Genomic DNA, 26412 nt, shown 5'->3' with positions numbered 1-26412 from the left:
TATTGTCAACAGAGACCGGGAATTCAGTATTGCATATTCGTAGGTCTATTTCATTAATATTAAGAGGCTTGTTCTTCTTTGATGCAGACCGGCAATTCAAGGCACAACACAAGCAAATGGCACTGTAGCAGAGGTGGGGCTTGAGTTCAACCAGACTGCCTCCCCTGATGGTGTACCAGACACTAGTAGTGTTGAGAACACATTAGTAGAAGCTGTGAACAACACCAACAACACCTTCAATATCACTATTGTACCTGGCTCCATCCAAGTCCTCGGTAAGTCAACAGTAGCCCTGGAATTTTCCAAATTGTTTCAGATATGGTTGAGGCAACTTTGCAGCCAAGGATCCAAGAAAACTTTTGTTCTTCTTAGTAAACAAGAATACAGTATCCTCTTTTAGTACATATGTTCCTAGAATTATTTAATTCATGATTATCATCTGAAAATGACCATCCCAGTTTCCTGACCTGATACATAATGGGTCTGTGGGGTTGTTTCTATACCATTCACAATTCTTGAGTTTGCTGTCCAAATTATTACTGATTTATCCCTTTGTGTGTGCATGTGTGTGTGTGTGTGTGTGTGTGTGTGTGTGTGTGTGTGTGTGTTACTGAGTGGAGAAAAAACCACAAGAGTCCCAATTATCATGACACAACCCAATCAGAAGTCTACCTTACTATACGGTGTTGATTTCCATATATGTCTTTTGCAGGAAGTAATCCTTCATCAAATTCAACAACAGTGGCACCCACAACAAATACCACAGCTGCAACTCCTGTACAAACAACTATCACCACTGCGACTGCCCAATCCACATCAGCTACAACTGCAGCTCCCACAGCAGTTCTGACTCTTGGAGCCACCTTTACCGAACCATTTGTAGAGGAACTCACTGATCGAAACAGCACTGAATTCAAGACTTTAGCGATAACAATTGTGACCTTCGTGAGTAAAATGTTGAACTGTTCATGTTATTCAGCATTTATCTGGGCCCTCTATAATAGCTTAAAGTTGTGACTGTCAACCGGATGAGAATGTCAGTAATTTTGTATACTTCCTTCCCACAGTGTGATGCGATCTTCTTAGCAGAATTCGGCCCTGTCTTCATCGGCACTTTTGTCATCCAGTTTAGGTAACAGTTTCATATTTGAGAATTGGACTGACTCTTCCTAACATTCAGGGATGTAGTCATCAAAATTAGAGATGATATTGTCAACAGAGACCAGGAATTCAGTATTACACATATGTAGGTCTAATTCATTAATATTAAGAGGCTTGTTCTTCTTTGATGCAGACCGGCAATTCAAGGCACAACACAAGCAAATGGCACTGTAGCAGAGGTGGGGCTTGAGTTCAACCAGACTGCCTCCCCTGATGGTGTACCAGACACTAGTAGTGTTGAGAACACATTAGTAGAAGCTGTGAACAACACCAACAACACCTTCAATATCACTATTGTACCTGGCTCCATCCAAGTCCTCGGTAAGTCAACAGTCGACCTAGAATTTTCCAAATTATTTCAGATATGGTTGAGTCAACTTTGCAGCCAAGGCTCCATGAAAACTTTTTTTCTACTTAGTCAACAAGAATACAGTATCCTCTTTTAGTACATATGTTACCAGAATTATTTAATTCATGATAATCATCTGAAAATGACCATCCCAGTTTCATGACCTGATACATAATGGGTCTGTGGGGTTGTTTCTATACCATTCACAATTCTTGAGTTTGCTGTCTAAATTATTACTGATTTATCCCTTTGTGTGTGCATGTGTTAACAAATTACTGGGTGGAGAAAAAAACACATGCAATCGCAATTATCATGACACAACCAAAGCAGAAGTCTACCTTACTATATGGTGTTGATTTATGTCTTTTGCAGGAAGTAATCCTTCATCAAATTCAACAACAGTGGCACCCACAACAAATACCACAGCTGCAACTCCTGGACAAACAACTATCACCACTGCGAGTGCCCAATCCACATCAGCTACAACTGCAGCTCCCACAGCAGTTCTGACTCTTGGAGCCACCTTTACAGAACCATTTGTAGAGGAACTCACTGATCGAAACAGCACTGAATTCAAGACTTTAGCGATAACAATTGTGACCTTTGTGAGTAAAATGTTGAACTGTTCATGTTATTCAGCATTTATCTGGGCCCTCTATAATAGCTTAAAGTTGTGTTTACTGTCAACCGGATGAGAATGTCAGTAATTTTGCATACTTTTGTCATTCCTTCCTTCTCACAGTGTGATGCGATCTTCTTAGCAGAATTCGGCCCTGTCTTCATCGGCACTTTTGTCATCCAGTTTAGGTAACAGTTTCATATTTGAGAATTGGACTGACTCTTCCTAACATTCAGGGACGTATTCATCAAAATTAGAGATGATATTGTCAACAGAGACCGGGAATTCAGTATTACACATATGTAGGTCTAATTCATTAATATTAAGAGGCTTGTTCTTCTTTGATGCAGACCGGCAATTCAAGGCACAACACAAGCAAATGGCACTGTAGCAGAGGTGGGGCTTGAGTTCAACCAGACTGCCTCCCCTGATGGTGTACCAGACACTAGTAGTGTTGAGAACACATTAGTAGAAGCTGTGAACAACACCAACAACACCTTCAATATCACTATTGTACCTGGCTCCATCCAAGTCCTCGGTAAGTCAACAGTAGCCCTGGAATTTTCCAAATTGTTTCAGATATGGTTGAGGCAACTTTGCAGCCAAGGATCCAAGAAAACTTTTGTTCTTCTTAGTAAACAAGAATACAGTATCCTCTTTTAGTACATATGTTACCAGAATTATTTAATTCATGATTATCATCTGAAAATGACCATCCCAGTTTCCTGACCTGATACATAATGGGTCTGTGGGGTTGTTTCTATACCATTCACAATTCTTGAGTTTGCTTTCCAAATTATTACTGATTTATCCCTTTGTGTGTGCATGTGTGTGTGTGTGTGTGTGTGTTACTGAGTGGAGAAAAAAACCACAAGAGTCCCAATTATCATGACACAACCCAATCAGAAGTCTACCTTACTATACGGTGTTGATTTCCATATATGTCTTTTGCAGGAAGTAATCCTTCATCAAATTCAACAACAGTGGCACCCACAACAAATACCACAGCTGCAACTCCTGTACAAACAACTATCACCACTGCGACTGCCCAATCCACATCAGCTACAACTGCAGCTCCCACAGCAGTTCTGACTCTTGGAGCCACCTTTACCGAACCATTTGTAGAGGAACTCACTGATCGAAACAGCACTGAATTCAAGACTTTAGCGATAACAATTGTGACCTTCGTGAGTAAAATGTTGAACTGTTCATGTTATTCAGCATTTATCTGGGCCCTCTATAATAGCTTAAAGTTGTGACTGTCAACCGGATGAGAATGTCAGTAATTTTGTATACTTCCTTCCCACAGTGTGATGCGATCTTCTTAGCAGAATTCGGCCCTGTCTTCATCGGCACTTTTGTCATCCAGTTTAGGTAACAGTTTCATATTTGAGAATTGGACTGACTCTTCCTAACATTCAGGGACGTAGTCATCAAAATTAGAGATGATATTGTCAACAGAGACCAGGAATTCAGTATTACACATGTAGGTCTAATTCATTAATATTAAGAGGCTTGTTCTTCTTTGATGCAGACCGGCAATTCAAGGCACAACACAAGCAAATGGCACTGTAGCAGAGGTGGGGCTTGAGTTCAACCAGACTGCCTCCCCTGATGGTGTACCAGACACTAGTAGTGTTGAGAACACATTAGTAGAAGCTGTGAACAGCACCAACAACACCTTCAATATCACTATTGTACCTGGCTCCATCCAAGTCCTCGGTAAGTCAACAGTCGACCTAGAATTTTCCAAATTGTTTCAGATATTGTTGAGGCAACTTTGCAGCCAAGGCTCCAAGAAAAATTTTTTTCTTCTTAGTCAACAAGAATACAGTATCCTCTTTTGGTACATATGTTACCAGAATTATTTAATTCATGATTATCACCTGAAAATGACAATACCAGTTTCATGACCTGCTACATAATGGGTCTGTGGGGTTGTTTCTATACCATTCACAATTCTTGAGTTTGCTGTCCAAATTATTACTGATTTATCCCTTTGTGTGTGCATGTGTGTGTGTTACTGGGTGGAGAAAAAAACCACATGCAATCCCAATTATCATGACACAACCAAAGCAGAATTGTACCTTACTATACCGTGTTGATTTCCATATATGTCTTTTGCAGGAAGTAATCCTTCATCAAATTCAACAACAGTGGCACCCACAACAAATACCACAGCTGCAACTCCTGTACAAACATCTATCACCACTGCGACTGCCCAATCCACATCAGCTACAACTGCAGCTCCCACAGCAGTTCTGACTCTTGGAGCCACCTTTACAGAACCATTTGTAGAGGAACTCACTGATCGAAACAGCACTGAATTCAAGACTTTAGCGATAACAATTGTGACCTTCGTGAGTAAAATGTTGAACTGTTCATGTTATTCAGCATTTATCTAGGCCCTCTATAATAGCTTAAAGTTGTGTTTACTGTCAACCGGATGAGAATGTCAGTAATTTATACATATTTTTGTCATTCCTTCCTTCCCACAGTGTGATGCGATCTTCTTAGCAGAATTCGGCCCTGTCTTCATCGGCACTTTTGTCATCCAGTTTAGGTAACAATTTCATATTTGAGAATTGGACTGACTCTTCCTAACATTCAGGGACGTATTCATCAAAATTAGAGATGATATTGTCAACAGAGACCAGGAATTCAGTATTACACATAGCCTATGTAGATCTAATTCATTAATTTTATGAGGCTTTCTCTTCTTTGATGCAGACCGGCAATTCAAGGCACAACACAAGCAAATGGCACTGTAGCAGAGGTGGGGCTTGAGTTCAACCAGACTGCCTCCCCTGATGGTGTACCAGACACTAGTAGTGTTGAGAACACATTAGTAGAAGCTGTGAACAACACCAACAACACCTTCAATATCACTATTGTACCTGGCTCCATCCAAGTCCTTGGTAAGTCAACAGTCCACCTAGAATTTTCCAAATTGTTTCAGATATGGTTGAGGCAACTTTGCAGCCAAGGATACAAGAAAACTTTTTTCTTCTTAGTCAACAAGAATACAGTGTCCTATTTTAGTACATATGTTACCAGAATGATTTAATTCACGATTATCATCTGAAAATGACAATACCAGTTTCATGACCTGATACATAATGGGTCTGTGGGGTTGTTTCTATACCATTCACAATTCTTTAGGTTGCTGTCTAAATTATTACTGATTTATCTCTTTGTGTGTGCATGTGTTAACAAATTACTGGGTGGAGAAAAAAACACATGCAATTGCAATTATCATGACACAACCAAAGCAGAAGTCTGCCTTAGTATATGGTGTTGATTTCCATATATGTCTTTTGCAGGAAGTAATCCTTCATCAAATTCAACAACAGTGGCACCCACAACAAATACCACAGCTGCAACTCCTGGACAAACAACTATCACCACTGCGAGTGCCCAATCCACATCAGCTACAACTGCAGCTCCCACAGCAGTTGTGAATCTTGTAGCCACCTTTACAGAACCATTTGTAGAGGAACTCACTGATCGAAACAGCACTGAATTCACGACTTTAGCGATAACAATTGTGACCTTTGTGAGTAAAATGTTGAACTGTTCATGTTATTCAGCATTTATCTGGGCCCTCTATAATAGCTTAAAGTTGTGTTTACTGTCAACTGGATGAGAATGTCAGTAATTTTGCATACTTTTGTCATTCCTTCCTTCCCACAGTGTGATGCGATCTACATAGCAGAATTCGGCCCTGTCTTCATCGGCACTTTTGTCATCCAGTTTAGGTAACAATTTCATATTTGAGAATTGGACTGACTCTTCCTAACATTCAGTGACGTATTCATCAAAATTAGAGATGATATTGTCAACAGAGACCAGGAATTCAGTATTACACATATGTAGATCTAATTCATTAATATTATGAGGCTTTCTCTTCTTTGATGCAGACCGGCAATTCAAGGCACAACACAAGCAAATGGCACTGTAGCAGAGGTGGGGCTTGAGTTCAACCAGACTGCCTCCCCTGATGGTGTACCAGACACTAGTAGTGTTGAGAACACATTAGTAGAAGCTGTGAACAACACCAACAACACCTTCAATATCACTATTGTACCTGGCTCCATCCAAGTCCTCGGTAAGTCGATAGTAGACCTGGAATTTTCCAAATTGTTTCAGATATGGTTGAGGCAACTTTGCAGCCAAGGCTCCAAGAAAACTTTTTTGTTCTCAGTCAACACAAATACAATGTCCTCTTTTAGTACATATGTTCCTAGAATGATTTAATTCATGATTATCATCTGAAAATGACCATCCCATTTTCATGACCTGCTACATAATGGGTCTGTGGGGTTGTTTCTATACCATTCACAATTCTTGAGTTTGCTGTCCAAATTATTACTGATTTATCCCTTTGTGTGTGCATGTGTGTGTGTTACTGGGTGGAGAAAAAAACCACATGCAATCCCAATTATCATGACACAACCAAAGCAGAAGTGTACTTTACTATACGGTGTTGATTTCCATATGCTGTATGTCTTTTGCAGGAAGTAATCCTTCATCAAATTCAACAACAGTAGCACCCACAACAAATACCACAGCTGCAACTCCTGGACAAACAACTATCACCACTGCGAGTGCCCAATCCACATCAGCTACAACTGCAGCTCCCACAGCAGTTGTGAATCTTGTAGCCACCTTTACAGAACCATTTGTAGAGGAACTCACTGATCGAAACAGCACTGAATTCAAGACTTTAGCGATAACAATTGTGACCTTCGTGAGTAAAATATTGAACTGTTCATGTTATTCAGCATTTATCTGGGCCCTCTATAATAGCTTAAAGTTGTGTTTACTGTCAACCGGATGAGAATGTCAGTAATTTTGCATACTTTTGTCATTCCTTCCTTCCCACAGTGTGATGCGATCTTCTTAGCAGAATTCGGCCCTGTCTTCATCGGCACTTTTGTCATCCAGTTTAGGTAACAGTTTCATATTTGAGAATTGGACTGACTCTTCCTAACATTCAGGGACGTAGTCATCAAAATTAGAGATGATGTTGTCAACAGACAACAGGAATTCAGTATTGCATATTCGTAGGTCTAATTCATTAATATTAATAGGCTTTTTCATCTTTGATGCAGACCGGCAATTCAAGGCACAACACAAGCAAATGGCACTGTAGCAGAGGTGGGGCTTGAGTTCAACCAGACTGCCTCCCCTGATGGTGTACCAGACACTAGTAGTGTTGAGAACACATTAGTAGAAGCTGTGAACAACACCAACAACACCTTCAATATCACTATTGTACCTGGCTCCATCCAAGTCCTCGGTAAGTCAACAGTAGCCCTGGAATTTTCCAAATTGTTTCAGATATGGTTGAGGCAACTTTGCAGCCAAGGCTCCAAGAAAACTTTTTTGTTCTCAGTCAACACAAATACAATGTCCTCTTTTAGTACATATGTTCCTAGAATGATTTAATTCATGATTATCATCTGAAAATGACCATCCCATTTTCATGACCTGCTACATAATGGGTCTGTGGGGTTGTTTCTATACCATTCACAATTCTTGAGTTTGCTGTCCAAATTATTACTGATTTATCCCTTTGTGTGTGCATGTGTGTGTGTGTTACTGGGTGGAGAAAAAAACCACATGCAATCCCAATTATCATGACACAACCAAAGCAGAAGTGTACTTTACTATACGGTGTTGATTTCCATATGCTGTATGTCTTTTGCAGGAAGTAATCCTTCATCAAATTCAACAACAGTGGCACCCACAACGAATACCACAGCTGCAACTCCTGGACAAACAACTATCACCACTGCGACTGCCCAATCCACATCATCTACAACTGCAGCTCCCACAGCAGTTGTGAATCTTGTAGCCACCTTTACAGAACCATTTGTAGAGGAACTCACTGATCGAAACAGCACTGAATTCACGACTTTAGCGATAACAATTGTGACCTTCGTGAGTAAAATATTGAACTGTTCATGTTATTCAGCATTTATCTGGGCCCTCTATAATAGCTTAAAGTTGTGTTTACTGTCAACTGGATGAGAATGTCAGTAATTTTGCATACTTTTGTCATTCCTTCCTTCACACAGTGTGATGCGATCTACATAGCAGAATTCGGCCCTGTCTTCATCGGCACTTTTGTCATCCAGTTTAGGTAACAATTTCATATTTGAGAATTGGACTGACTCTTCCTAACATTCAGGGACGTATTCATCAAAATTAGAGATGATATTGTCAACAGAGACCAGGAATTCAGTATTACACATATAGATCTAATTCATTAATATTATGAGGCTTTCTCTTCTTTGATGCAGACCGGCAATTCGAGGCACAACACAAGCAAATGGCACTGTAGCAGAGGTGGGGCTCGAGTTCAACCAGACTGCCTCCCCTGATGGTGTACCAGACACTAGTAGTGTTGAGAACACATTAGTAGAAGCTGTGAACAACACCAACAGCACCTTCAATATCACTATTGTACCTGGCTCCATCCAAGTCCTCGGTAAGTCGATAGTAGCCCTGGAATTTTCCAAATTGTTTCAGATATGGTTGAGGCAACTTTGCAGCCAAGGCTCCAAGAAAACTTTTTGTTCTCAGTCAACACAAATACAGTATCCTCTTTTAGTACATATGTTCCTAGAATGATTGAATTCATGATTATCATCTGAAAATGACCATCCCATTTTCATGACCTGATACATAATGGGTCTGTGGGGTTGTTTCTATACCATTCACAATTCTTGAGTTTGCTGTCCAAATTATTACTGATTTATCCCTTTGTGTGTGCATGTGTTAACAAATTGCTGGGTGGAGAAAAAACCACATGCAATCGCAATTATCATGACACAACCAAAGCAGAAGTCTACCTTACTATACGGTGTTGATTTCCATATATGTCTTTTGCAGGAAGTAATCCTTCATCAAATTCAACAACAGTGGCACCCACAACAAATACCACAGCTGCAACTCCTGTACAAACAACTATCACCACTGCAACAGCCCAATCGACATTAGCTACAACTGCAGCTCCCACAGCAGTTCTGACTCTTGTAGCCACCTTTACAGAACCATTTGTAGAGGAACTCACTGATCGAAACAGCACTGAATTCAAGACTTTAGCGATAACAATTGTGACCTTCGTGAGTAAAATGTTGAATTGTTCATGTTATTCAGCATTTATGTGGGCCCTCTATAATAGCTCAAAGTTGTGTTTACTGTCAACCGGATGAGAATGTCAGTAATTTTGCATACTTTTGTCATTCCTTCCTTCTCACAGTGTGATGCGATCTACATAGCAGAATTCGGCCCTGTCTTCATCGGCACTTTTGTCATCCAGTTTAGGTAACAGTTTCATATTTGAGAATTGGACTGACTCTTCCTAACATTCAGGGACGTAGTCATCAAAATTAGAGATGGTATTGTCAAAAGAGACCAGGAATTCAGCATTGCATATTCGTAGATCTAATTCATTAATATTAAGAGGCTTGTTCTTCTTTGATGCAGACCGGCAATTCAAGGCACAACACAAGGAAATGGCACTGTCGCAGAGGTGGGGCTTGAGTTCAACCAGACTGCCTCCCCTGATGGTGTACCAGACACTAGTAGTGTTGAGAACACATTAGTAGAAGCTGTGAACAACACCAACAACACCTTCAATATCACTATTGTACCTGGCTCCATCCAAGTCCTCGGTAAGTCAATAGTAGACCTGGAATTTTCCAAATTGTTTCAGATATGGTTGAGGCAACTTTGCAACCAAGGCTCCAAGAAAACTTTTTTGTTCTCAGTCAACACAAATACAATGTCCTCTTTTAGTACATATGTTACCTAGAATGATTTAATTCATGATTATCATCTGAAAATGACCATCCCATTTTCATGACCTGCTACATAATGGGTCTGTGGGGTTGTTTCTATACCATTCACAATTCTTGAGTTTGCTGTCCAAATTATTACTGATTTATCCCTTTGTGTGTGCATGTGTGTGTGTGTGTTACTGGGTGGAGAAAAAAACCACATGCAATCCCAATTATCATGACACAACCAAAGCAGAAGTGTACTTTACTATACGGTGTTGATTTCCATATGCTGTATGTCTTTTGCAGGAAGTAATCCTTCATCAAATTCAACAACAGTGGCACCCACAACGAATACCACAGCTGCAACTCCTGGACAAACAACTATCACCACTGCGAGTGCCCAATCCACATCAGCTACAACTGCAGCTCTCACAGCAGTTGTGAATCTTGTAGCCACCTTTACAGAACCATTTGTAGAGGAACTCACTGATCGAAACAGCACTGAATTCACGACTTTAGCGATAACAATTGTGACCTTCGTGAGTAAAATATTGAACTGTTCATGTTATTCAGCATTTATCTGGGCCCTCTATAATAGCTTAAAGTTGTGTTTACTGTCAACTGGATGAGAATGTCAGTAATTTTGCATACTTTTGTCATTCCTTCCTTCCCACAGTGTGATGCGGTCTACATAGCAGAATTCGGCCCTGTCTTCATCGGCACTTTTGTCATCCAGTTTAGGTAACAATTTCATATTTGAGAATTGGACTGACTCTTCCTAACATTCAGGGACGTATTCATCAAAATTAGAGATGATATTGTCAACAGAGACCAGGAATTCAGTATTACACATATGAAGATCTAATTCATTAATATTATGAGGCTTTCTCTTCTTTGATGCAGACCGGCAATTCAAGGCACAACACAAGCAAATGGCACTGTAGCAGAGGTGGGGCTTGAGTTCAACCAGACTGCCTCCCCTGATGGTGTACCAGACACTAGTAGTGTTGAGAACACATTAGTAGAAGCTGTGAACAACACCAACAACACCTTCAATATCACTATTGTACCTGGCTCCATCCAAGTCCTCGGTAAGTCAATAGTAGACCTGGAATTTTCCAAATTGTTTCAGATATGGTTGAGGCAACTTTGCAACCAAGGCTCCGAGAAAACTTTTTTGTTCTCAGTCAACACAAATACAATTTCCTCTTTTAGTACATATGTTCCTAGAATGATTTAATTCATGATTATCATCTGAAAATGACCATCCCATTTTCATGACCTGCTACATAATGGGTCTGTGGGGTTGTTTCTATACCATTCACAATTCTTGAGTTTGCTGTCCAAATTATTACTGATTTATCCCTTTGTGTGTGCATGTGTGTGTGTTTCTGGGTGGAGAAAAAAAAACACATGCAATCCCAATTATCATGACACAACCAAAGCAGAAGTGTACTTTACTATACGGTGTTGATTTCCATATGCTGTATGTCTTTTGCAGGAAGTAATCCTTCATCAAATTCAACAACAGTGGCACCCACAACAAATACCACAGCTGCAACTCCTGGACAAACAACTATCACCACTGCGAGTGCCCAATCCACATCAGCTACAACTGCAGCTCCCACAGCAGTTGTGAATCTTGTAGCCACCTTTACAGAACCATTTGTAGAGGAACTCACTGATCGAAACAGCACTGAATTCACGACTTTAGCGATAACAATTGTGACCTTCGTGAGTAAAATGTTGAACTGTTCATGTTATTCAGCATTTATCTGGGCCCTCTATAATAGCTTAAAGTTGTGTTTACTGTCAACCGGATGAGAATGTCAGTAATTTATACATATTTTTGTCATTCCTTCCTTCCCACAGTGTGATGCGATCTTCTTAGCAGAATTCGGCCCTGTCTTCATCGGCACTTTTGTCATCCAGTTTAGGTAACAATTTCATATTTGAGAATTGGACTGACTCTTCCTAACATTCAGGGACGTATTCATCAAAATTAGAGATGATATTGTCAACAGAGACCAGGAATTCAGTATTACACATAGCCTATGTAGATCTAATTCATTAATTTTATGAGGCTTTCTCTTCTTTGATGCAGACCGGCAATTCAAGGCACAACACAAGCAAATGGCACTGTAGCAGAGGTGGGGCTTGAGTTCAACCAGACTGCCTCCCCTGATGGTGTACCAGACACTAGTAGTGTTGAGAACACATTAGTAGAAGCTGTGAACAACACCAACAACACCTTCAATATCACTATTGTACCTGGCTCCATCCAAGTCCTTGGTAAGTCAACAGTCCACCTAGAATTTTCCAAATTGTTTCAGATATGGTTGAGGCAACTTTGCAGCCAAGGATACAAGAAAACTTTTTTCTTCTTAGTCAACAAGAATACAGTGTCCTATTTTAGTACATATGTTACCAGAATGATTTAATTCATGATTATCATCTGAAAATGACAATACCAGTTTCATGACCTGATACATAATGGGTCTGTGGGGTTGTTTCTATACCATTCACAATTCTTTAGGTTGCTGTCTAAATTATTACTGATTTATCTCTTTGTGTGTGCATGTGTGTTAACAAATTACTGGGTGGAGAAAAAAACACATGCAATTGCAATTATCATGACACAACCAAAGCAGAAGTCTGCCTTAGTATATGGTGTTGATTTCCATATATGTCTTTTGCAGGAAGTAATCCTTCATCAAATTCAACAACAGTGGCACCCACAACAAATACCACAGCTGCAACTCCTGGACAAACAACTATCACCACTGCGAGTGCCCAATCCACATCAGCTACAACTGCAGCTCCCACAGCAGTTGTGAATCTTGTAGCCACCTTTACAGAACCATTTGTAGAGGAACTCACTGATCGAAACAGCACTGAATTCACGACTTTAGCGATAACAATTGTGACCTTTGTGAGTAAAATGTTGAACTGTTCATGTTATTCAGCATTTATCTGGGCCCTCTATAATAGCTTAAAGTTGTGTTTACTGTCAACTGGATGAGAATGTCAGTAATTTTGCATACTTTTGTCATTCCTTCCTTCCCACAGTGTGATGCGATCTACATAGCAGAATTCGGCCCTGTCTTCATCGGCACTTTTGTCATCCAGTTTAGGTAACAATTTCATATTTGAGAATTGGACTGACTCTTCCTAACATTCAGTGACGTATTCATCAAAATTAGAGATGATATTGTCAACAGAGACCAGGAATTCAGTATTACACATATGTAGATCTAATTCATTAATATTATGAGGCTTTCTCTTCTTTGATGCAGACCGGCAATTCAAGGCACAACACAAGCAAATGGCACTGTAGCAGAGGTGGGGCTTGAGTTCAACCAGACTGCCTCCCCTGATGGTGTACCAGACACTAGTAGTGTTGAGAACACATTAGTAGAAGCTGTGAACAACACCAACAACACCTTCAATATCACTATTGTACCTGGCTCCATCCAAGTCCTCGGTAAGTCGATAGTAGACCTGGAATTTTCCAAATTGTTTCAGATATGGTTGAGGCAACTTTGCAGCCAAGGCTCCAAGAAAACTTTTTTGTTCTCAGTCAACACAAATACAATGTCCTCTTTTAGTACATATGTTCCTAGAATGATTTAATTCATGATTATCATCTGAAAATGACCATCCCATTTTCATGACCTGCTACATAATGGGTCTGTGGGGTTGTTTCTATACCATTCACAATTCTTGAGTTTGCTGTCCAAATTATTACTGATTTATCCCTTTGTGTGTGCATGTGTGTGTGTTACTGGGTGGAGAAAAAAACCACATGCAATCCCAATTATCATGACACAACCAAAGCAGAAGTGTACTTTACTATACGGTGTTGATTTCCATATGCTGTATGTCTTTTGCAGGAAGTAATCCTTCATCAAATTCAACAACAGTAGCACCCACAACAAATACCACAGCTGCAACTCCTGGACAAACAACTATCACCACTGCGAGTGCCCAATCCACATCAGCTACAACTGCAGCTCCCACAGCAGTTGTGAATCTTGTAGCCACCTTTACAGAACCATTTGTAGAGGAACTCACTGATCGAAACAGCACTGAATTCAAGACTTTAGCGATAACAATTGTGACCTTCGTGAGTAAAATATTGAACTGTTCATGTTATTCAGCATTTATCTGGGCCCTCTATAATAGCTTAAAGTTGTGTTTACTGTCAACCGGATGAGAATGTCAGTAATTTTGCATACTTTTGTCATTCCTTCCTTCCCACAGTGTGATGCGATCTTCTTAGCAGAATTCGGCCCTGTCTTCATCGGCACTTTTGTCATCCAGTTTAGGTAACAGTTTCATATTTGAGAATTGGACTGACTCTTCCTAACATTCAGGGACGTAGTCATCAAAATTAGAGATGATGTTGTCAACAGACAACAGGAATTCAGTATTGCATATTCGTAGGTCTAATTCATTAATATTAATAGGCTTTTTCATCTTTGATGCAGACCGGCAATTCAAGGCACAACACAAGCAAATGGCACTGTAGCAGAGGTGGGGCTTGAGTTCAACCAGACTGCCTCCCCTGATGGTGTACCAGACACTAGTAGTGTTGAGAACACATTAGTAGAAGCTGTGAACAACACCAACAACACCTTCAATATCACTATTGTACCTGGCTCCATCCAAGTCCTCGGTAAGTCAACAGTAGCCCTGGAATTTTCCAAATTGTTTCAGATATGGTTGAGGCAACTTTGCAGCCAAGGCTCCAAGAAAACTTTTTTGTTCTCAGTCAACACAAATACAATGTCCTCTTTTAGTACATATGTTCCTAGAATGATTTAATTCATGATTATCATCTGAAAATGACCATCCCATTTTCATGACCTGCTACATAATGGGTCTGTGGGGTTGTTTCTATACCATTCACAATTCTTGAGTTTGCTGTCCAAATTATTACTGATTTATCCCTTTGTGTGTGCATGTGTGTGTGTTACTGGGTGGAGAAAAAAACCACATGCAATCCCAATTATCATGACACAACCAAAGCAGAAGTGTACTTTACTATACGGTGTTGATTTCCATATGCTGTATGTCTTTTGCAGGAAGTAATCCTTCATCAAATTCAACAACAGTGGCACCCACAACGAATACCACAGCTGCAACTCCTGGACAAACAACTATCACCACTGCGACTGCCCAATCCACATCATCTACAACTGCAGCTCCCACAGCAGTTGTGAATCTTGTAGCCACCTTTACAGAACCATTTGTAGAGGAACTCACTGATCGAAACAGCACTGAATTCACGACTTTAGCGATAACAATTGTGACCTTCGTGAGTAAAATATTGAACTGTTCATGTTATTCAGCATTTATCTGGGCCCTCTATAATAGCTTAAAGTTGTGTTTACTGTCAACTGGATGAGAATGTCAGTAATTTTGCATACTTTTGTCATTCCTTCCTTCACACAGTGTGATGCGATCTACATAGCAGAATTCGGCCCTGTCTTCATCGGCACTTTTGTCATCCAGTTTAGGTAACAATTTCATATTTGAGAATTGGACTGACTCTTCCTAACATTCAGGGACGTATTCATCAAAATTAGAGATGATATTGTCAACAGAGACCAGGAATTCAGTATTACACATATAGATCTAATTCATTAATATTATGAGGCTTTCTCTTCTTTGATGCAGACCGGCAATTCGAGGCACAACACAAGCAAATGGCACTGTAGCAGAGGTGGGGCTCGAGTTCAACCAGACTGCCTCCCCTGATGGTGTACCAGACACTAGTAGTGTTGAGAACACATTAGTAGAAGCTGTGAACAACACCAACAGCACCTTCAATATCACTATTGTACCTGGCTCCATCCAAGTCCTCGGTAAGTCGATAGTAGCCCTGGAATTTTCCAAATTGTTTCAGATATGGTTGAGGCAACTTTGCAGCCAAGGCTCCAAGAAAACTTTTTTGTTCTCAGTCAACACAAATACAATTTCCTCTTTTAGTACATATGTTCCTAGAATGATTGAATTCATGATTATCATCTGAAAATGACCATCCCATTTTCATGACCTGCTACATAATGGGTCTGTGGGGTTGTTTCTATACCATTCACAATTCTTGAGTTTGCTGTCCAAATTATTACTGATTTATCCCTTTGTGTGTGCATGTGTTAACAAATTGCTGGGTGGAGAAAAAACCACATGCAATCGCAATTATCATGACACAACCAAAGCAGAAGTCTACCTTACTATACGGTGTTGATTTCCATATATGTCTTTTGCAGGAAGTAATCCTTCATCAAATTCAACAACAATGTCACCCACAACAAATACCACAGCTGCAACTCCTGTACAAACAACTATCACCACTGCAACAGCCCAATCGACATTAGCTACAACTGCAGCTCCCACAGCAGTTCTGACTCTTGTAGCCACCTTTACAGAACCATTTGTAGAGGAACTCACTGATCGAAACAGCACTGAATTCAAGACTTTAGCGATAACAATTGTGACCTTCGTGAGTAAAATGTTGAATTGTTCATGTTATTCAGCATTTATGTGGGCCCTCTATAATAGCTCAAAGTTGTGTTTACTGTCAACTGGATGAGAATGTCAGTAATTTTGCATACTTTTGTCATTCCTTCCTTCTCACAGTGTGATGCGATCTACATAGCAGAATTCGGCCCTGTCTTCATCGGCACTTTTGTCATCCAGTTTAGGTAACAGTTTCATATTTGAGAATTGGACTGACTCTTCCTAACATTCAGGGACGTAGTCATCAAAATTAGAGATGGTATTGTCAAAAGAGACCAGGAATTCAGCATTGCATATTCGTAGATCTAATTCATTAATATTAAGAGGCTTGTTCTTTTTTGATGCAGACCGGCAATTCAAGGCACAACACAAGGAAATGGCACTGTCGCAGAGGTGGGGCTTGAGTTCAACCAGACTGCCTCCCCTGATGGTGTACCAGACACTAGTAGTGTTGAGAACACATTAGTAGAAGCCGTGAACAACACCAACAACACCTTCAATATCACTATTGTACCTGGCTCCATCCAAGTCCTCGGTAAGTCAATAGTAGACCTGGAATTTTCCAAATTGTTTCAGATATGGTTGAGGCAACTTTGCAACCAAGGCTCCAAGAAAACTTTTTTGTTCTCAGTCAACACAAATACAATGTCCTCTTTTAGTACATATGTTCCTAGAATGATTTAATTCATGATTATCATCTGAAAATGACCATCCCATTTTCATGACCTGCTACATAATGGGTCTGTGGGGTTGTTTCTATACCATTCACAATTCTTGAGTTTGCTGTCCAAATTATTACTGATTTATCCCTTTGTGTGTGCATGTGTGTGTGTTACTGGGTGGAGAAAAAAACCACATGCAATCCCAATTATCATGACACAACCAAAGCAGAAGTGTACTTTACTATACGGTGTTGATTTCCATATGCTGTATGTCTTTTGCAGGAAGTAATCCTTCATCAAATTCAACAACAGTGGCACCCACAACGAATACCACAGCTGCAACTCCTGGACAAACAACTATCACCACTGCGAGTGCCCAATCCACATCAGCTACAACTGCAGCTCTCACAGCAGTTGTGAATCTTGTAGCCACCTTTACAGAACCATTTGTAGAGGAACTCACTGATCGAAACAGCACTGAATTCACGACTTTAGCGATAACAATTGTGACCTTCGTGAGTAAAATATTGAACTGTTCATGTTATTCAGCATTTATCTGGGCCCTCTATAATAGCTTAAAGTTGTGTTTACTGTCAACTGGATGAGAATGTCAGTAATTTTGCATACTTTTGTCATTCCTTCCTTCCCACAGTGTGATGCGGTCTACATAGCAGAATTCGGCCCTGTCTTCATCGGCACTTTTGTCATCCAGTTTAGGTAACAATTTCATATTTGAGAATTGGACTGACTCTTCCTAACATTCAGGGACGTATTCATCAAAATTAGAGATGATATTGTCAACAGAGACCAGGAATTCAGTATTACACATATGAAGATCTAATTCATTAATATTATGAGGCTTTCTCTTCTTTGATGCAGACCGGCAATTCAAGGCACAACACAAGCAAATGGCACTGTAGCAGAGGTGGGGCTTGAGTTCAACCAGACTGCCTCCCCTGATGGTGTACCAGACACTAGTAGTGTTGAGAACACATTAGTAGAAGCTGTGAACAACACCAACAACACCTTCAATATCACTATTGTACCTGGCTCCATCCAAGTCCTCGGTAAGTCAATAGTAGACCTGGAATTTTCCAAATTGTTTCAGATATGGTTGAGGCAACTTTGCAACCAAGGCTCCGAGAAAACTTTTTTGTTCTCAGTCAACACAAATACAATTTCCTCTTTTAGTACATATGTTCCTAGAATGATTTAATTCATGATTATCATCTGAAAATGACCATCCCATTTTCATGACCTGCTACATAATGGGTCTGTGGGGTTGTTTCTATACCATTCACAATTCTTGAGTTTGCTGTCCAAATTATTACTGATTTATCCCTTTGTGTGTGCATGTGTGTGTGTTTCTGGGTGGAGAAAAAAAACACATGCAATCCCAATTATCATGACACAACCAAAGCAGAAGTGTACTTTACTATACGGTGTTGATTTCCATATGCTGTATGTCTTTTGCAGGAAGTAATCCTTCATCAAATTCAACAACAGTGGCACCCACAACAAATACCACAGCTGCAACTCCTGGACAAACAACTATCACCACTGCGAGTGCCCAATCCACATCAGCTACAACTGCAGCTCCCACAGCAGTTGTGAATCTTGTAGCCACCTTTACAGAACCATTTGTAGAGGAACTCACTGATCGAAACAGCACTGAATTCACGACTTTAGCGATAACAATTGTGACCTTTGTGAGTAAAATGTTGAACTGTTCATGTTATTCAGCATTTATCTGGGCCCTCTATAATAGCTCAAAGTTGTGTTTACTGGATGAGAATGTCAGTAATTTTGCATACTTTTGTCATTCCTTCCTTCCCACAGTGTGATGCGATCTACATAGCAGAATTCGGCCCTGTTTTCATCGGCACTTTTGTCATCCAGTTTAGGTAACAATTTCATATTTGAGAATTGGACTGACTCTTCCTAACATTCAGGGACGTATTCATCAAAATTAGAGATGATATTGTCAACAGAGACCAGGAATTCAGTATTACACATATGTAGATCTAATTCATTAATATTATGAGGCTTTCTCTTCTTTGATGCAGACCGGCAATTCAAGGCACAACACAAGCAAATGGCACTGTAGCAGAGGTGGGGCTTGAGTTCAACCAGACTGCCTCCCCTGATGGTGTACCAGACACTAGTAGTGTTGAGAACACATTAGTAGAAGCTGTGAACAACACCAACAACACCTTCAATATCACTATTGTACCTGGCTCCATCCAAGTCCTCGGTAAGTCAATAGTAGACCTGGAATTTTCCAAATTGTTTCAGATATGGTTGAGGCAACTTTGCAGCCAAGGCTCCAAGAAAACTTTTTTTCATCTTAGTCAACAAGAATACAGTATCCTCTTGTAGTACATATGTTACCAGAATGATTTAATTCATGATTATCATCTGAAAATGACCATCCCAGTTTCATGACCTGATACATAATGGGTCTGTGGGGTTGTTTCTATACCATTCACAGTTCTTGAGTTTGCTGTCTAAATTATTACTGATTTATGCCTTTGTGTGTGCATGTGTTAACAAATTACTGGGTGGACAAAAAAACACATGCAATCGCAATTATCATGACACAACCAAAGCAGAAGTCTACCTTACTATATGGTGTTGGTTTCCATATATGTCTTTTGCAGGAAATAATCCTTCATCAAATTCAACAACAGTAGCACCCACAACAAATACCACAGCTGCAACTCCTGGACAAACAACTGTCACCACTGCGAGTGCCCAATCCACATCAGCTACAACTGCAGCTCCCACAGCAGTTGTGAATCTTGTAGCCACCTTTACAGAACCATTTGTAGAGGAACTCACTGATCGAAACAGCACTGAATTCACAACTTTAGCAATAACAATTGTGACCTTCGTGAGTAAAATGTTGAATTGTTCATGTTATTCAGCATTTATCTGGGCCCTCTATAATAGCTCAAAGTTGTGTTTACTGTCAACTGGATGAGAATGTCAGTAATTTTGCATACTTTTGTCATTCCTTCCTTCTCACAGTGTGATGCGATCTACATAGCAGAATTCGGCCCTGTCTTCATCGGCACTTTTGTCATCCAGTTTAGGTAACAGTTTCATATTTGAGAATTGGACTGACTCTTCCTAACATTCAGGGACGTAGTCATCAAAATTAGAGATGAGTATTGTCAAAAGAGACCAGGAATTCAGTATTGCATATTCGTAGGTCTAATTCATTAATATTATGAGGCTTGTTCTTCTTTGATGCAGACCGGCAATTCAAGGCACAACACAAGGAAGTGGCACTGTCGCAGAGGTGGGGCTTGAGTTCAACCAGACTGCCTCCCCTGATGGTGTACCAGACACTAGTAGTGTTGAGAACACATTAGTAGAAGCTGTGAACAACACCAACAACACCTTCAATATAACTATTGTACCTGGCTCCATCCAAGTCCTCGGTAAGTCAACAGTAGCCCTGGAATTTTCCAAATTGTTTCAGATATTGTTGAGGCAACTTTGCAGTTAGGGCTTCAAGAGATCCTTTTCTGCTCTCAATCAACAAGAATGCAATGTTCTCTCTTAGTACATATATTCCCTAAATAACTTTTATTAGATTGCTGTTTGTCATCTGAAAATGACCATCCCATCTTAGGGTTGATATTACTCAACTCACACATTTTGAGTTTACTGTCCGATTCATGAGTGAGGGTCTGCTGGGAACGTCTGGCGGAATCCCTGTTCAGGGAGGTCTTCAACTCCTACCTCCGGGAGAGCTTTGAGCGGATCCCGAGCAAGGCTGGATACATTGAGTCAGAGTGGACCATGTTCTCTACTTACATTGTTGGCGCGGCTGTACAAAGCTGTGGCGGTAAGGTCGCCAGTGTCTGTCGCGACGGCAATCCCCGAATCCGGTGGTGGACACCGGAAGTAAGGGGTGTCAGGGGCTGGACCAGCTCTATACCCTCCACAGGGTTCTCGGGGGTTCGTGGGAGTTTGCCCAATCAGTCCACATGTGTTTTGTGGACCTGGAGAAGGCATTCGACTGTGTCCCTCGTAGCATTGTGTGGCAGGTGCTTCAGGAGTATGGGGTTGGAGGCCCTTTGCTGAGGGCTGTACAGTCCCTGCACGACCAGAGCAGGAGCTTGGTTCGCATTGCCGGAAGTAAGTCAGACTTGTTCCCAGTGCATGTTGGTCTCCAGCAAGGCTGCCCTTTGTCACCGGTTCTGTTCATTATTTTTATGTACAGAATTTCTAGGCGTTGCCAGGGACAGGAGGGGGTCCGGTTCAGGAGCCACTGGATTTCGTCTCTGCTTTTTGCAGATGATGTTGTCCTGTTGTCTCCCTCAAGCCAGGACCTCCAGCATGCACTGGGGCGGGTTTCAGCCAAGTGTGAAGCGGCTGGGATGAGAATCAGCACCTCCAAGTCCAAGGCCATGGTTCTCAACCGGAAAAAGTTGGCTTGCCCCCTCCAGGTTGGGGGAGAGTTCCTACCTCAGGTGGAGGACTTCAAGTATCTTGGGGTCTTGTTCACGAGTGAAGGAAGGACGGAACATGAGATTGACAGGCAGATCAGTGCGGCGACCACAGTAATGCGGTTGTTGTATCGGTCCGTCGTGGTGAAGAAGGAGCTGAGCCGAAAGGCAAAGCTCTCAATTTACTGTCAATCTACGTTCCTACCCTCACCTATGGTCATGAACTTTGGGTCATGCCCGAAAGAACAAGATCCCGGATACAAGCGGCTGAAATTAGTTTCCTCCGCAGGGTGGCAGGGCGCTCCCTTAGAGATAGGGTGAGGAGCTCTGTCACCCGGGAGGAGCTCGGAGTAGAGCCACTGCTCCTCCACATCAAGAGGAGCCAGTTGAGGTGGCCCGGGCATCTGTATCGGATGCCCCCTGAACGCCTCCCCCGGGAGGTGTTCCGGGCATGTCCCACCGGGAGGAGATCCCGGGGAAGACCCAGGACACGCTGGAGTGACTATGTCACTCGGCTGTCCTGGGAACGTCTTGGGATCCTCCCGGAAGAGCTGGAGGAAGTGTCTGGGGAGAGGGAAGTCTGGGTGTCCCTGCTCAGACTGCTGCCCCCGTGACCCGGTTCCGGATAAGCGGAAGAAGATGGATGGATGGATGGATGGATGGATGGATGGATGGATGGATGGATGGATGGATGGATGGATGGATGGATGGATGTCCGATTTATTACTTATTTCTCCCTACATAGGAAATTACTGGGTGAACATAAAACCATATGCAATCCCAATGATCATGACACAACAGAAGCAGTGTGCCTTACTACAGACTGTTGTTTTCCATACATGTCTTTTGCAGAAAGAAATACTACATCAAATGCAACAGCAGCCCCCACTTTGAATACAACTAGTGCATCAACTACAACTGGAGGTTCTACGACAAATACTGGATCCACAATATTTGGAAGTTCAATGGCTGCTGGATCTACAACAACAGCTGGATCCACAACCATGGAAGCTTCAACAACAACAACAATCCCACCTTCAACCACGTCTAGGGGCTCAACATCTGGGGCGTCAACTACAACTGGAGGTTCAACAACAACAACGGGATCCATGACAACTCAAGGTTCAACAACATTGGGTGCTACTCCAACAATTGGAATTTCCACAACAACTGGGGGACTAACAATGGTTAGTGGATCCACAACAAGAGTTCCCACAACAATTGCACCTACTATTGTGACAACTACTACGGTTACTGCCGGATCTACAACAACAGTTAGATCCACAACAACAGCTTCAATAACAAATGGAGACTCAACAACTACTGCATCAACTTCAACTGAAGATTCAACAACAACAAGTGGAGGTTCAATCATAACTGGGGCATCAACAGTAACGAGTGGATCCACAGCAACAGTTCCAGCAACAGTTCCAGCAACAATTGCACCTATTATTGTTCCGACAACTACTGTCACAACTGCAGCTCCCCCGCCAAGAGTGGTTCTTGCTGCAACTCTGGGAGAACCGTTTGTAGAAGAATTCAGTGACAGAAACAGTCCACAATTTCAGGCTCTTGAGATAAGAGTTGTAACATTTGTGAGTATTGTTGAAATCGTCCCATTGGTCGTAATTTGTCTAGCTGTATTAACCAATTTTGCAGTAGTTTTCAAGTTGACTGGAAGAGTTTTGCACTTTTACTTTGTATCACTTTTTTTTCTTATTCTCCCCCTTCCCACAGTGTGATATAATCTACAGTGCAAGATTTGGCAGAATTTTTGTCCGCACCGTTGTCTTATTCTTTAGGTAATTTCATATTTGAGACTTTCCTTCACTTTCCTTCACGTTGTGGACATTAACATCAATGTTTTTAACATCAGTTGTGCCAAAAAAAGAATAGTTTCAATTCGTGTAAATTTGATAATTTCAAAGATACATTTCCTTTTTTAATGCAGACCAGCTGGAGCCAATACACGAATGGAAAATACTGAAGCAGAGGTGGGGCTTGAGTTCAACCGAACAGCCTCAGCTGAAGAAATCCCACCAGATGATACTGTTACGGAAACATTAAGAGAAGCTGTGACTAATCCCAACGCCACCTCCTTCAATCTCACTATTGAAGCTGACTCCATCCAAGTCATTGGTAAGTAAATTACATTTTAGTTGGTAGTTTGGTAGACAGAATTGACATTTCTATTGTTACAGCCAGCAATTCAAAGATTACAAAGTATTCTCCTAGGACAATATCTGATACTATCCTGAATTTCATCTGAAAATAGCCACCCCAATTTCTTGTCCTACTACAATTAAGAATGGGATTAGGATTGTTTCTTTACTTGCCATAAAATGTTTGACTCCCAGTTAAAGTTATTATGGATTGTGTTCTTGAAGCCTCTTTAACAAATTGCACAAAATTTTTTATTTTTTTTTTTAACAGCAAGAAACATAACAGCAGCAACAGTAGCCCCCACTTTGAATACTACAGCAGCATCCACCTTAAATGCTAGTGTAACTACAAACACAAGCCTGGCAACTACGTCCATACCAATGACGACTACTACTGAGGCAGTTACAATAGTGCGGCTGACTTTCAGATCGGTTGGAGAGACATTTACGACTGACCTGGAGATTTCAACATCTGCGACATTCATAAATCGAGCCTCACTGATTAAGTCAATCGTAAGTTTGTCTGTTAGAACAAAAAAGTATTAACTAATTTTTTGAATCTGAAATATTTGACAAGATCCCTGTGATATATGTGAAGTATAAAATATGTCATATTTTACCATCTCTTTGCATACTTATTTTTGCATAGCTGCACATAGTACATTTTCAATTCATTGAATACTTTAGCTATTAAGTGGTTTCAAATTAGTTTAGTCTCTTTATGTCACAAGACCCAGTGAACACAATACTGTGTGTACTGTATTAACTTTTTTACTGTCTGCAGCTTGCACCCTTATACCAAACAACATTTGCTTCATACCGCTCACTGACCGTGGTGTCATTCCGGTAATTTGCTATTGTTGTTGACAGAATTTTAACAATATTTGTGTGAACCTATTCCAAATAAAGTAATACTTTTTCTTTAACTTTCTTTTGCAGTAATGGATCTATCATCAACAACGTGGATGTTGGCTTTGCATCTACATCAGTTCCTAATAACACTCAGATTGGAAATGTGTTGATCAGTGCAGCTTCAAATATTACAGCCTTCAACGTTGACCCTTCTTCTGTGTCTGTGGATGGCACAGGTAAGTACTATTGAATGATAACTTATCAAAATGTTATATCATGCACCTAACAATTTGTTAAAGCAATTTTTAAAAATTCCCATTTGATTTACAGACGTGTCAGGTGCGATCAGCCACAAAAGTATCAGTCTCATCTCTGCTTTCTGCCTGCTGTTGACATCACTGCTGCTATCAAGCCAGCAGTAATGCTGACACTGATGTCCAAGTGAAATCAAGTTAGGAGATGACTGCTATCACTGGAATGAATAAGGATATTATTCGCATCAAAGATCCAAGATGAGGATTACAAATCTTGTATTTAATGTTGAGGTGACCACACACCTTCATAACAGAGATTACATTGATATAAGGTTGATTGTAATAGCTCATAAAGTCAACCAGAAAGTTCTTGCTAGAACCTTTCCTTATTTCTTTCCATGTTTTCCAAAGATGATCAGACATAAGACAGACAACTTTATGTATCCAATCTACTGAAATGAAGCAACCCAGAACCTCAAGGAGGGGTTGTCAAGGAAGGTTGAGGTTCCCAGGCTCAGCCTCCAGAGGGAATGTGATTTTTGTAATCTTTATTATAACCAAAAGTGTGATTTGATGAATGCTAAAGAGTATCCTGTGATTTTTGCTATATCATGACATTATAACCAAAGGTGTGTTTTAACAATGCTAAAGAGTATCCTGTGATTATTGCTATCTTATGACATTATGATCAGGAAATGCGGTTTTGCTAATATGACTATAGTGTTAAAGACAAGGGAAGATATGTGATTATGTGATTTGCAATCATCAGCAATTATCAGGATGAGAAAGTGATGTGTTCTCTGCTGTATTGAGATTTATGGTACAACCTGAGCTGATGAAATAATTGCTGTAACCTGTTAAAGAGGGAAGTAGGAGAGGCAGGACAAAGGTTTGGGTATTTAAGGTATGAGGAACCTGTGACGTCCGCGAGACAGGCTGATACAGGTCGAGGAGAGAAAGCCGCAAGGTCAGTAAAGGTGGCAGAGATTTAAAGATGGGGACGTGCAAACATTGACCAAATAAGGCCAGTACTGGTGCAGAATGATGGAGAAATTGTCCCATGACATAGGGGAAGGGAAGGGGCCTATAAAAAGGTTATCTGCCCGGAAGCCGAGGAGTGTGTGTTAGGACTGGGTGCGAAAACAAAGCTGGTCAGACCCTTTTCCTGGGAGGAGAACTTAACCATTCAACTTAAGAAAAAAGAAAAGACTTGCACTCAGTGATTTGGTCTTGGGTGAGGAACCGGCTAAAGCCAGAGTGAGCTCATTCCGCTCTGAGGAATCCTCAGCCCAAATTATCACACTGGCAAAAGGGGTTCAGGAAATTTGTGAATGCAGCCGAAGTCTGTGTCTTTGTATCCTATACAGAAATTGTAAATCAGGTAATCATTCATTAGAGGTATGGTTGATTGATAGGGAGAAATTGATTTGATCATTTTGTTTTTATGCTCTGATGCTGCTTTGTCACTGCTAAACTCCTGCAATAAATATTCAACCTAAAAGACAAGAGAAATAGTAATCCTTATCTTTGTGTCTAATTCAATGTATGTATGTATGTCAATGTGTACCCTTTAAA

General features: G+C 40.8%; 1 long non-coding RNA gene across 1 annotated transcript; it reads left to right on the top strand.

Moving 5' to 3' along the window:
* Positions 1-22470: 22470 nt before the first annotated feature.
* On the top strand, positions 22471-23706 carry LOC146969342 (uncharacterized). Its single transcript, XR_015034232.1, has 3 exons — positions 22471-23164; positions 23307-23371; positions 23521-23706. It is a non-coding gene; the product is annotated as an uncharacterized LOC146969342 (long non-coding RNA).
* Positions 23707-26412: the final 2706 nt, after the last annotated feature.

This window comes from Trachurus japonicus, chromosome 18, assembly GCF_045865225.1.
Source record: "Trachurus japonicus isolate A0001 chromosome 18, Traja_1.0".
Classification (NCBI taxonomy): domain Eukaryota; kingdom Metazoa; phylum Chordata; class Actinopteri; order Carangiformes; family Carangidae; genus Trachurus; species Trachurus japonicus.
The sequence above is the reverse complement of the archived record's forward strand: the minus strand, read 5'-3'. Positions and strand labels throughout refer to the sequence as shown.